This window comes from Canis lupus, chromosome 23 (genome assembly GCF_011100685.1).
Source record: "Canis lupus familiaris isolate Mischka breed German Shepherd chromosome 23, alternate assembly UU_Cfam_GSD_1.0, whole genome shotgun sequence".
NCBI lineage: Eukaryota > Metazoa > Chordata > Mammalia > Carnivora > Canidae > Canis > Canis lupus.
In genome coordinates, this window is record NC_049244.1 from 33,757,321 (window position 1) to 33,771,719 (window position 14,399).

General features: G+C 39.7%; 1 long non-coding RNA gene across 7 annotated transcripts in view; it reads right to left on the bottom strand.

Annotated features, from left to right (window-relative positions):
* Positions 1–14,399, bottom strand: part of LOC100686256 — a 115,137-nt gene that overhangs the window by 52,718 nt on the left and 48,020 nt on the right. The window contains exon 4 of one of the 7 annotated variants that reach the window (XR_005377064.1): positions 7,096–7,388. The exons of the other annotated variants lie outside the window; for them this stretch is intronic. This is a non-coding gene — a long non-coding RNA (uncharacterized LOC100686256). Of the gene's footprint in view, positions 1–7,095; positions 7,389–14,399 lie in introns of those variants that run through there. 7 annotated transcript variants of the gene reach the window in all.

The window sequence follows — 14,399 nt, forward strand, 5'->3', positions numbered from 1 at the left end:
AGAGGCGGAGACATGGGCAGAGGAAGAAGCAGGCTCCCTGCAGGGGCTGGATGTGGGGCTGGATCCCATGACCCCAGGATCACAACCTGAGCCAAAGGTGAATGCTCAACCACTCAGCCACCCATGTGCTCCTATGAAGCAACTTCTATTGTTATCCTTATCTTACAGATAAAGAAATTGAGGTACAGAGATGTTAAGTGACTTGGCCATGGTCACACAGTGGAGTGGGTAAGCTTATAAAGACAAAATTCAAACCCAGACTGCTAAACTCCAGAATCTGCTCCTAACCAACTTGCTACACTGCCTTTCTTAATCCTTTTGATAATCCAATAAGATAAGTGTTATTATGGTTACTGTACAGATTGAATACTGAGGCTCAGTTAGGTAACATGTCTCTATGGCTTCTCTGTGCCTGACCACATTCTGGTCTGGGGTAATTCTGGAAACTCTCCTGAGGGTTAGACTCAAACAACAACAACTTCTTCTTCTTCTTCTTCTTCTTCTTCTTCTTCTTCTTCTTCTTCTTCTTCTTCTTCTTCTTCTTCTTCTTCTTCTTCTTCTTCTTCTTTTTAAGATTTATTTATTTATGATAGAGACAGAGAGAGAGAGAGAGAGAGGCAGAGACACAGGAGGAGGGAGAAGCAGGCTCCATGCCGGGAGCCTGACGTGGGACTCGATCCCGGGACTCCAGGATCACACCCTGGGCCAAAGGCAGGCTCTAAACCGCTGAGCCACCCAGGGATCCCCTAAACTCAAACTTCTATCTTCCACATCTCCAAATACACATTCATACATTCACAGAAAATTTATAATGTTTCTCTTGAACTTATTTTTAGGAGATTGGGAGCCTCAATCTTTGTAGATGAATTATTTTGAAGTAAAGATCTAAGGCATGCACTGGTAGGAATTAAATATGCATGTTTAATGAGTTTAATTAATTAGAAGAGAGTGTTTCTTTTAAGATCACAAAATAACTGCTTTCTGAAGTGTGAGTTGGTAATTGGGAATAGAGTAACTTAAATGCTTAAAGCACTTGAATTGTATTATCCTGAGAAAGTGCTCTTGGAATATGGAAGAATGATTGTCTTCCCCAGGTGAGAAATCTATCAGAAGGGAAAAGACATAGACCAACAACCTAAAGTTGGGTCACTTTTCCCAAGTCAGATTGTGAGTCCTTTGAACATGTAATAGGAGAGTGGCCAACTAGGATGGGACTTTCCTGGCTTCAGCACTGAATGTCCCTCACTCCAAGGAAATCTCTCAGTCCCAAGCAAACAGGGTGGTAGGTCACCCTAAATTAAGGGCCAGTTATGGATGACAGTTTGTGGGAGAAATTTACTGTTAGATGGAGAAGAGGAAGTGAGGGAAGAGGTGAAAGTCATCCCAGGCAGAGAGAACAGGTTGAGCAAAGGCCTGACGTATAAAATGTGATGGAAGTTTTGGGGAGATGCATGGTTTCCTTACAGCTCTGGTTAAGAGATGCCAAAAACTAACAGTATAATATAAAACATTATTTTTGTTGAGAGCATCAGCTGATAACTTGATTAGATCCTCCAATTTTGTTGAAGAAAGAACAGAAAGTTTTCTTACCCAGTGGTTCACTTTCTCAGCACCAGCACCACAATATCAAGTCCTCCACAACACATGCACACTCTTTTTTGGTACACCATGGTGAGATCCGGGATGGGTGAGGAGTGTCTTTCTTTCAGAAATAGGGAGAAGGATAACTGTAAAGTGGTAGGAAGGATAGGAGAACCTACAGGATACTAATCCACAGCAATCATTTAAAACAAAAGAAGTAAGAAAGTTGATCTGAATATTGATTCTCCTAGAATCATCTTGACTTTGAACCCCTTAGAAAGTCTTCATGGGCCCGTAGGACTGCTCATGCCTCAGATTGAAGATCACTATCTTGGCAGATGTTATTGCTGACCGGTGTGGGAGCTGGGATGAGAATGCTTCCCTCCTCAATCTGGAACAAACTTTCTTTTTAAAAAAAATTTTTTTTTCAGAACAAACTTTCTAAATAAGAATTTTCTAAGAGAAAAAAAATCCCCTCTTGTGGCTTGCCATGTTGGCCTTTGCCTTAAACTTGAAGATGTTTGTCTTAGAAGGACCCCTGTACCTTGACCTTTTGGTCTATATCATGACCTTCATTCAGCTCTACTTCTTAACCTTGGACCTTCTGCTGGTGGCTGTCACCAATAGATGAAAAATATGGGGGGATGTTTTTCCTATCTCTATCCTGATTCACAGGGGCTGACCCCAAGGAAAGATTCTAGTGGAGTCACTATCTTTCATGATGGTGGGCAGATTCTTATTTTAAACCTACTACAAACAGACCCAGAAGTCTGATATTTTTCAGGCTGGGTCCTCAGCACAATTTTCTCCAGCTCTGACCATAACCCCTCTAAAGAGTCTCTTTCTTCTTTCTTTCTTTCTTTAGGGAGGGGGGGGAGGGAGAGGGCGGGAGGGAGGGAGGAGGGTGGGGAGGCGGGAGGCAGGGGAAGGAAGGAGGTCAAGGAATGCATTCCTTCCTTTTTCCTTCGTCCTTCCTCCTTCTCTTTCCTTCTCTTTCTCTCTCTCTCTCTCTCTCGCCTCTCACACACACACACACACACACACACACACACTCACACACACCAGGAAGGCCTGGAAATGTTTTAAGCAGCAGGAAATCTATTTGGCAGGAGTGTAAAGAATGTACTGAAGGGGTCAAGGCTAAAAGCAGTGAGGCCCCTTAGGAGATCCTTATAGTCCATGCAAGATATGACAATGGCCACAACTCAGGCAGGAACAGTGGAGATGGAAGGCATGGGTAGTCTTGGGAGATGTTATAGAAAAGGAAATGACTTATTCAACTTAATGACTGACGGGATGAAGGTGATGAGAGAGTCAGGTTCAGGATGAGTCTCACTTTGTATTTGATTGATATGCGTAACTGAATACATGGTAGTACCTCAATTAAATATAAGGAAAAAATGAATTTGAGGAGAAGATAGCAAGTTCAATTTTTGCATGATTAATTTGAGGTGCCGGCTGGATAGATAGGAAAATTATAAAGTAGGCTGTTGAACACATGGATCTGGAGCCCAGGAAAGGGGTTAAAGATACAGATTTAGGAAATCAGTACTGTATAGGGGGACGTTTAAGTCATGGTAGAGATTTAGGTTGTTAGAGAGGGTGTAGAAAGAAATGAAGAGGGGGCCAAATGTAGAATCCTTAGGAAAACAAACATTTAAGTCTGGGCAAAGAAGAGGAGCTAAAGAGATGATAAAAATAGAAGAGAGGTAGAAAGCGAAACTAGAAAGGGAGGGGCGCTTCCAGGAATACATAAATGGCCCTAGAGTTAAATGTCTAAAAAATATGCATTGGATCTCTCCTAGATAGACACAAACACCAATTTTTTTGGCCCACTCCCATTGCCCCATTAATTTCTCCATTTCCTTTCCTCATTTAAATGCTAAGCTTCTGGAAGGAGTTGTTTTCTATTTCCATCTCAGATTCCTCATTTCCAACTGTCCCCTTAGAATCCATCTGTATGACTTTTGCCTATTCCATTCTACTGACCTTGATCTTTCAAAGACATACATGCTATCTTATCAATGGCCTTTTCTCATTCCAGTCTTTTGGAGAGGATGCCAGAAAGGACCAGTAAGAGTATAGGGAAGTGGGTAGGAAAAAGGAAGGAAGCTGATAAATGGTGCCCTATCGATTCAGTTAACCACTGCGAGTAACTGAACTTGATCCTGCCTGGGCACTGTGAGACTCAGCATTGAGCATGCGCTCAGAGTTATCAAAGAGATGTGGTATCTGGGATGTTTATACATCAACTCTAGTTAGTCATTGGTTGGGGGTTGCTGGAATGAGGAGAGGGGAGCATAAATTCCCGGGTGTTTCTAGCTTGACAGTGTTGGGGCAGACAAAGGCCCTGAGACAATTGGAGTCAGGAGTCCTATCCTATAAGACCTGAGACTTTCTGGATAGAGCACTGACTGGTCTGCTACATCCCTTCATCCCTCAACATATTTTACTCTGTCCTCCACCCTTTCTCCACATAATCTCTTTAATTTCTGTCCTGGTACTTATTCTCATCTTTGCCCTCTTTCTGTGAGCGGTTATTACTTTCTTCTGTCTCTTAAATAAGAGCAAACTGGAAGGTGAAACTCTAGTCCTCAGTCTTCTGTTTTTTGTTTCTTCACACACTTACTTGATATTTTTCTGGCCTCATTACCTCAACTCTTGCTTCAATGCAGATTACTCCCAGTGTGTTGCATATAATTATGTTCAATGACTTAGCTGTTGAGATCAAAATTTATTTAAAGGTCTTCAGGAAAAAAAAAAAGACTTTGGGTATCTTTTATAACTCAACAGACTGAAAAATCTATAAATGTCTGCTGGGAGTCATTCAGGAATTACACTTCCCGCTGACAGTGTGAGAAGCAGGCCCAATATATGACTCAGCTTGCAATCAATGGAGCATTATGTTTCAAGGAAATGGGGAAGTCTTATACAAATTTAGATTTTGTCATTAAATCTAGTCTGATTCTTTGTCCACAAAGAAATGCAGCTCTATACTGTCAAGGCCTGAACTCGGGATCTTTGTCTATTTCCTAGATAGCCATAATTAATAATGTTGCTATCAAGAAAAGCAGCATGATTGAACCCCTCACATCAAGCTAGTGAGAGAGAGAGAGACAGAGACAGAGACAATGAACATAGAAGGGTGGCTATTGCAGAGGTGGAGCCTAGGGGAAAAGAAAGAGAAGGCTCCCAGGAGGTCTCTGGCTCTGGCTCCATCTATTCCAGTGGTTGCTCAGGGAGTGGTGGAGAGGAGAGGGAATTTTAGACTTTTAGATTGGGCTCAGTCTCTTGCTATTATTATTTACAATTTTTCCTTTGGCTTCTGTCTTTAACTCATATTTTAGAGTGGAGCACTGAAGATTTGGTTGGAAGCTCTGAGCACATCAGAGGGGCTTTTTAAGAAGCCCAAGATTCTGATTCTGATTTTTTTTTTTTATATGGTCTCTATGAAAATTTTGTTCACTTCTTTCTGGAAGCTAGAAGATGTTCTGTTTGTCCCCAGGGTTCTGAAATTTCACTAAGATATGCCTTGATGAAGGCCTATTTTTTAAAAAATTTTATTTATTCATGACAGACACAGAGAGAGGCAGAGACACAGGCAGAAGGAGAAGCAGGCTCCATGCAGGGAGCCCGATGTGGGACTTGATCCTGGGACTCCAGGATCACGCCCTAGGCCGAAGGCAGGTGCTAAACCACTGGGCCACCCAGGGATCCCCCATGAAGGCCTATTTTAGAGTACTGTGCTGGCTACTCTATAGGCCCTTTCAATCTGTAAACTAGAATATCGTCCTGAATTATTTCAAGAATTATTTCCTTCCCTCTGTGCTCTCTGTTCTCTCTTTTTGGACTCTTTTTATTTTTTTTTTATTTTTTTTTATTTTTTATTTTTTTCTTTCTTTTTGGACTCTTTATCTGGATCTTGGACTTCCTGAGCAGGTCTTCTAATTTTCTTACTTTTCCAATTGCCTTACCTTCTAATCTTCTTATCTTTTCTTACCAATATTCCACCTTTTTTTCCTTTTACTTTCATATTATGGGGGACTGGCTCTTTCAATATTTTTATTAAGTTTAAAAAAATGCAAAAGTGCAAAAATAAAAAAATAAAAAATAAAAAATGCTACTATCAAGTTTTAAATTTTAAGGTTCTCTTTGTATAAATATGCCCTTTTCCTTTTGATAAATCCCCCCTTTTAAAAGATTTATTTATTTATTTTAGAGAGTGAGAGAATATGTGAGTGGGGAGGGGCAGAGGAAGAGAATCCTCAAGCAGACTTGATCTTGGAGCAGAACACGGGACTCAATCCCAGGACCCTGAGATCATGCCCTGAGCCAAAATCAAGAGTTGGACACTTAACCAACTGAGCCACTCAGGGGCCCTTAAATCCCTTTTTATAAATATATCCGTTTCTTCTTTCATTGATATAATATCCATCTGAGAACTTTGATAATAAAAAAACATTTTTTTTTCTTTCCTGAATAGGCTCTGTTTCCTTGGACTCTGCTCACATTTAAGGATGGGGCATAAAAAGCTGACTGAAGTCTTTGAAAACATGGATTGGGGCTTGTCAATGGTGGATTTCACCATACAGTGGTCTAGCAGGGCCAGTTGGTTAGCAAATCCCCAGGTCAAAATTTTGAAGTATTTCTCTGGAGCTTGTCAAAATGATCAGAGAAAGATGTTCCAGTCTCTTGGACAGTACAGGCCTGGCTGTCAATATTCTGGGATCCAGGACAGAGAGGAGGGCTGGTGGTTTCGATATTCAGTATGTAACCATCCATATCCTCCTGTTTCCCATATGGATTTCCCTAACCTCAGTTGTGCCCAATTCTGCCAGTGTTGATACTCAGATTTTCCTTCTCCAAAGAACATTCCTCATCACTCTCAGAAGGAAGGCCTCCAGCCTCCCACTAGGGGTGGACAGAGGGTAGTTTCCCTGCTGTGTGGATCAGAAGGGGCATCTGAAGACTAACAGCTTCTTTAAAAAAAAAAAAAAAAAGATTTTATTTATTTATTTGAGAGCATGAGAGAGAGCACACAAGAAAGCATGAGCAGGTGGGGAGGGGCAGAGAGAGAGGGAGAAGCAGATTCCTCACTCAGCAGGGCACCCAACTCGGGGCTCCAGCCCAGGGCTCCAGGATCATGACCTAAACCAAAGGCAGATGCTTCACTGACTGAGCCAACCAGGTACCCCAATTAAGATGTTTCTGTTTTGCATTAAAAAATATTTTGTTCAATAAATACCTGTTGAGTAGCAGGTCAAATCAGATCTAGTAGACATCAGTGGTAGTGGACATTGATGTCTCTGGTCACTTAACACACATTCCCTCTTTTCTTGGTAATAGTATCTAACGTTGATTCCCATGGTCCACAGGCTTCAGGAGAACCCGACGCTATCCCTTTTCTGGTTTAAGAATGGGATATAGGATATGTGATATGGTGGTTTTTTTTTTTAAAGATTTATTTATCTATTCATGATAGACATAGAGAGAGAAGAAAGAGAGAGAGAGAGAGAATGGTAGAGACACAGGAGGAGGGAGAAGCAGGCTCCATGCAGGCTCCATGCTCCATCCCGGGACTCCAGGATAGCGCCTTGGGCCAAAGGCAGGTGCCAAACCACCGAGCCACCCAGGGATCCCCTGGTGTTTATCTTAAGCTAATAAACACAGGTCCAACCAGACTAAGATCAGGACTTTGGTTCAACAAGTTGGAGAGGGAAAGTGCTCTTCCTCTCTTCACACGAACAGGGAAGCATATGGGTTCCAGAGTCTCTGCTGGTCATCTTGAAACTGCAGGGGGAAGAAGCCTGTCAAAAGTAGAGTCAGTGATGAAGTGGATTTGAGAAACAGTGAGAAACTGAGACCTGACCCCATTATTTCAGCATTTGGATTTAGCCTGGCCTAAAACTCCAGACTGTTCAGTTACATGAGCAATTATATTCCCTTATTGCCCAAATCACCTGTTTTACTTAATTTAAAAGAATATACCAAAATGCTTTTTTTTTTTTTTTTCATTTCTATGTATGTGACCTCTCTAGTCAATCAAAGGTATCTACCAACCATGAGGGTGGGGAGGATTAGGACTCCTAAAAAAAGGAATTCAATGAGAAAAGAAAAAAGAGAGTCAAAGTTCAATTTTCTACTTGAGTGCACAAAAGAGAAGAAAGAGAGAGAGTGGGAGTAAGCAGGCAGATTCTTGTGACTTTGACCTTCCTGGTAGAAATTCCAGTAAGGCTTTTATTTTATTTTATTTTATTTTATTTTATTTTATTTTATTTATTTATTTTATTTTATTTTATTTTTTTCCAGTAAGGCTTTTAAATAGATGTGGAGAAAGCTGAAAGTAGAAGGGGCTTGGGTTCTATACCAATTTCAAAATATGGGAGCAGAAGGCTTTACGGGGTGGCTCTGAACCAACATAGGATGGTAAAAGCGGAATGAAATCCAAATGCAGTGTGACATAGACAAGATAGGCAGAGAACTAAGTTGACACTTGTGACTCTACTGATACTCCTGTATGGAATGGAAGGGATGCAGAGGTTCCTGCAAGCACTGTGAGGGATACAGAAAGTAGCTGATGGCGCTAGTTGGTCTGGCTAGAGCATTGTCATGGTGGTGGCAAAGTAGCCTTGTGGCCAAAAGCATCAGGCAAATCACCTGGACTGTGGTGATCCACAGTGGGGATTACCCACTGTGGGGATCCACAGTGCCTGTGAGAACCAACTAAGGCTGGAAATAATCTTTCCTGTTGCATCTGCTTGTTCTCCCTATTGGTGATTCCTCCCGTGATTTTTAATTTTTTGTTTGGCATTAAGTATAGTCACATTATTGTGCAACCACCAATGGTCCAATTCCAGAACTTCTTATCTTCCCCAACTGAAATTCTGTACCCTTTAAATATTAAGTCCTCATTCGCCCACCCACCCAGCCTTGGTATGGCCATTCTATTTTCAGTCTCTACAAATTCGACTACTCTAGATACCTCAAGTAAGTAGATTTATACAATGTTTATCTTTTGTGACTCGTTTATTTTACTTAGCCTAGGGCCCTTAGGGCTCATCTATGCTGTAGCAAGAGTCAGAATTTCCTTCACTTTAAAGGCTGAGCAAAATTCTATTATATGTATATACCATATTTTGTTTATCCATTCATCTGTCACTGCACATTTGGATTGCTTCTACATTTTAGCTATTGTGAATAGTACTGCTATAAACATGGGTGTACAAATATTTGTTCAAGTTCCTGCTTTCATTTCTTTTGGGTATGTACCCAGAAGTAGAATTGCTGAATCATATGGTAATTCTATTTTTAATCTTTTGGGTAATTGCCACACTGTTTTCCATAGTGGGTTTTCCACTTTACATTCCTACCAGCAATGCACAAGGGTTCCAATTTCTACACATCCTTGTCAACACTTGGTATTTTCTGTTTTTCTTTTTTTATGATAACTAATAGATATGAAGTGGTACCTCATCGTGGTTTTGATTTGCATTTCCCAATGACTAGTGATTTTGAACATTTTTTCATGTATAAATTAGCCATTTGTATATTTTCTTTGAAAAAAAATGTTTACCCAAGCCTTTTGATAATTTTTTGATCAGTTTTTTATTTTGTTGTTGAGTTAAAAACACTTATCAGACAAATGATCTGCAAATACTTCCTCCCATTCCATGAGTTGTCTTGGTTCACTCTGTTGATAGGTTCTTTTGATGCACAAAAGACATTTAATTTTGACTTGTTTCTTTGGTCATCCAAGAAATCATTGCCAAATCATATGTGATCAGGCTTTTGCCCTATGTTTACTTCTAAGAGCTTTGGCCCTTACATTTAGGTCTTTGACCAATTTTGAATTAATTTTTGTATATGGTGTAATGCCATGTTTGCATGTGGATATCCATGTTGTTTTCTCAACATCATTTGTTAAAAAGATTATCCTTTCCCCATTGCATGGTCTTGGTACATTTCTCTTGACTGTATATATAAGAGTTTATTTCTGGGCTCTATTCTATTCTATTGGTCTATAGGTCTCTCTTATGCTACTACTACACTATTTTGATTACTGCAGCTTTTTAAAGATTTTATTTATTTATTCATGAGAGACACACAGAGACAGACAGAGACATAGGCAGAGGGAGAAGCATGCTTCCCGTGGGGACTCCACCCAGGACCCTGGGATCATGCCCTGAGCCAAAAGCAGATGCTCAATCACTGAGCCACCCAGGGGTCCTGATTAGTTTAGCTTTGTGGTAAGTTTTTAAATTAGGATACAAAAGACCTCCAATTTTGTTCTTCATTTTCTTTTTTTAAAGATTTTATTTATTTATTCATAAGAGACACAGATAGAGAGAGGCAGAGACATAGGCAGTGGGAGAAGCAGGCTCCATGCAGGGAGCCTGATGCAGGACTTGATCCTGGGACTCCTGAGCCAAAAGCAGACACTCAACCGCTGAGCCACCCAGGTGTCCCTGTTCTTCATTTTCAAGATTGTTTTGGTTATTTAGGATCCCTTAAGTTTCCACATGAATTTCAGGATAGATTATTCTATTTTTGCAAAAACATCATTGGGATTTTGATAGGGGTTGCATTCAATTTGTAGATCACTTTGGGTTGTATTGACATCTTAGTAAATTTAAGTCTTTTAGTCCATCAACATAGGATATTTTTCCATTTGTGTCTTTCTTTCAGCAATATTTTATAATTTTCAGTGTATAAGTTTTTTGTGTCTGTTAAGTTTACTCTTAAGTATTTTATTCTTTTTGAAACTATTGTAAATAGAATTTTCTTAATTTCCCTTTTAAATAGTTTATTATTACTATATAGAAATGCAACTGATTTTTTTTAGATTTTTTATTGGTGTTCAATTTACTAACATACAGAATAACCCCCAGTGCCCGTCACCCATTCACTCCCACCCCCCGCCCTCCTCCCCTTCTACCACCCCTAGTTCGTTTCCCAGAGTTAGCAGTCTTTACGTTCTGTCTCCCTTTCTGATATTTCCCACACATTTCTTCTCCCTTCCCTTATATTCCCTTTCACTATTATTTATATTCCCCAAATGAATGAGAACATATAATGTTTGTCCTTCTCCGACTGACTTACTTCACTCAGCATAATACCCTCCAGTTCCATCCACGTTGAAGCAAATGGTGGGTATTTGTCATTTCTAATAGCTGAGTAATATTCCATTGTATACATAAACCACATCTTCTTTATCCATTCATCTTTCGTTGGACACCGAGGCTCCTTCCACAGTTGGGCTATCGTGGCCATTGCTGCTATAAACATCGGGGTGCAGGTATCCCGGCGTTTCATTGCATTTGTATCTTTGGGGTAAATCCCCAACAGTGCAATTGCTGGGTCGTAGGGCAGGTATATTTTTAACTCTTTGAGGAACCTCCACACAGTTTTCCAGAGTGGCTGCACCAGTTCACATTCCCACCAACAGTGTAAGAGGGTTCCCTTTTCTCCGCATCCTCTCCAACATTTGTTGTTTCCTGCCTTGTTAATTTGCCCCATTCTCACTGGTGTGAGGTGGTGTCTCATTGTGGTTTTGATTTGTATTTCCCTGATGGCAAGTGATGCATAGCATTTTCTCATGTGCATGTTGGCCATGTCTATGTCTTCCTCTGTGAGATTTCTGTTCATGTCTTTTGCCCATTTCATGATTGGATTGTTTGTTTCTTTGGTGTTGAGTTTAAGAAGTTCTTTATAGATCTTGGAAACTAGCCCTTTATCTGATATGTCATTTGCAAATATCTTCTCCCATTCTGCAGGTTGTCTTTTAGTTTTGTTGACGGTATCCTTTGCTGTGCAAAAGCTTCTTATCTTTATGAAGTCCCAATAGTTCATTTTTGCTTTTGTTTCTTTTGCCTTCGTGGATGTATCTTGCAAGAAGTTACTGTGGCAGAGTTCAAAAAGGGTGTTGCCTGTGTTCTTCTCTAGGATTTTGATGGAATCTTGTCTCACATTTAGATCTTTCATCCATTTTGAGTTTATCTTTGTGTGTGGTGAAAGAGAGTGGTCTAGTTTCATTCTTCTGCATTTGGATGTCCAATTTTCCCAGCACCATTTATTGAAGAGACTATCTTTCTTCCAATGGATAGTCTTTCCTCCTTTATCGAATATTAGTTGACCTGCAACTGATTTTTAAAAATTTTTTATTTATTCATGAGAGACACACAGAGAGAGGCAGAGACATAGGCAGAGGAAGAAGCAGGCTCCCTGTGGGGATCCAGATGTGGGACTCCATTCCAGAACCCCAGGATCATGAGCCTGAGCCGAAGGCAGACACTTAACCACTGAGCCACCCAGGCCTTCCAAATGCAACTGATTTTTATTTTTTTAAATTTATTTTATTTTATTTTAAAAAAGATTTCATTTATTCATGAGATACACACACACACACACACACACACACACACACACACACACAGAGGCAGAGACACAGGCAGAGGGAGAAGCAGGCTCCATGCAGGGAGCCTGATGTGGGACTCGATCCCGGGTCTCCAGGATCACACGCTGGGCCAAAGGCAGGCACTAAACCGCTGAGCCACCTGGGTTGCCCACAACTGATTTTTAAACATTGGTTTTGTAGTCTTCAATTTTGCTGAATTGATTTATCAGTTCTATCAGTTTTCTTTGGTAGAGCATTTAGGGTTTTATAGATATAAACTCATGTCTGAACAGAGTTCATTTTACTTCTTTCTAGTTTGGACACTGTTTCTTTTTCTTGCCTAATTGCTCTGGCTAAAATTGTAGTATTATGTTGAATAGAAGTGATGACAGTGGCCATTCTTGTCTTATTCCTGAGGAAAAGCTTTCAATCTTTCACTGTTGAAATATAATGTTAACTATGGGTTTTTCATATATGGCCCTTATTTTGTTGAGATTGTTTCCTCCTATTCCTAGTTTGTTGGGTGTTTCTTTTTAATTATGAATGTATTTGCATTTTTAATTTTGTACATAATTTGGAGACTAAGGCAAGTACTTATACTTTGTGATAGCAAGTTGCCTCACTTATTTCAAATTTGTGGTTACATGCCAGGTACCTGAGGCTGATAAAAGTCTGAATGCGCCTGAAATGGGGTGTTGCTGTATGCCTTCCTGTATGGGTATACAAACCAAATCTTAGTTGTTTAGGCCAAAGTGCTACAAGTACTGAACTTTGTGTCGAGTTATAAAAGTGAAGTTGTAGTGGTGGTAATAGGAGAAGCAAGTATTTCCACAATGGTAATCAGAAACTCTAGTAACTTCTTTGGGCTTTGAAGGATCTGAATTGTTTACTGGGACTAGAAAAGGGGCCTGTTTACTTAAATAAAGGTTGTGTGTATATAGAAAGTCAGAACAAAATATATTTAAAAAATCTTTTCTGGTACTTCTTTCTATAAGAACAGCAAGACATTTCACTTTATTTTTTAGATTGAAAGAACATTTCAGCTGCTTTGCTGTTCCTGTCAACATGATGTCATTTTCAAAAGAAGCACTTGTCTAGTATAAAAAAAATTGAAAAATATTATAAGTCTTAACTGAAGTTTGAGAGATATGTATACATGTCCTTTTTTCACCTGTCCATCACTATATGCTTTCTTCTGATAATAGAACCTTGATTTTCCTTTGAAGAATGAGCTCTTCTCCATTCTTTGTTCCCAGACTAAGGAATATGGTTAAGTATATAATCCAGAATTTGTTAATGAGACATAATCCCAAGATTTTATTGGAACTACCTAGAAGTAGATGCTCCATTTCTACTGGAATGGTCAGCTGTAAGGATGACATAAATTGAACACTGGAGAAAGGTGGGGAGGTGGGAAGAAATCACTAAATCTCTTTCGAAATCAAAGTGAATAGAGGCCATATCCTGAAGACATTGTTTGTACTCTGAATCCAGCCATACCTGAAATCCAGATATGGATTTTTCAATTATTAAGCTACAAATATTCCTTTTCTTAAGTCAGTTTCATTTTGAGGTTTTGACACTTGCAAGAAAAATCTCTCAATGCACAAAAGAATTCCGTTCATTACATATAACAAAACATCTAAAAATCCTTTCCCCTGTTTCTCAATATCTATGTCATCAGAATGGTAGCTGTGCTAACTCCCTAGTCTTACTTTTTCAAATCTCTCAGAAACCTTCTCTCTTAAACTTGGCTCACTCTACATCTTTGTTTTTCTCACTTTCAGACTCAAAACGTTTCTCTTACCCTCCCCCACTTCTTCCAAGAGAAACATAAAATCTAGCTGAGTTTTGTAGATAAGTCTAGCCTTCTGAGGCTCCTGTGCTTCTGTACCTCTTCTTATCTAGATCAGTGCAATTAATGCCCAGCCTGCTTTCTGAACAACAAAGCAGTTTTTCTCTTCAAAAGGATGAGAGGCTGAAAATACATGTTAGATTTTTCTGTTCTGGTGTTATTTGTATTCAGCACAAATAGTGTGTTTGCTTGGATATTAATTCTGTTTGCAAACAGCTACCCCTGGGGTTCCTTTTGGGTAAGTTTTGCCACAATAGTGCCTTGTTTTGTTGTGTGTGTGTGTGTGTGTGTGTGTGTATGTGTGTGTGTTGCAGGAGAGTGGAGAAAGAAACTAGTTAAACCAATTTGGTTTTTTTTGTTTGTTTTCCAAGCCATAGAAATGGTCAGGTCCTGGATTTAGACCAAGGTGATATGGAATGCTAGGGGAATGTAATAACTATTACTCTATTGCCTTTTATATCCCCCCACTTTGGGAACATTCTTTGGGTTTTCTACAGAAACAGCCAGACTCTCATCAACAGCTGCTTTACTCAGCAACTCTTTCATAAACACATTTTTTAGACACTGTGT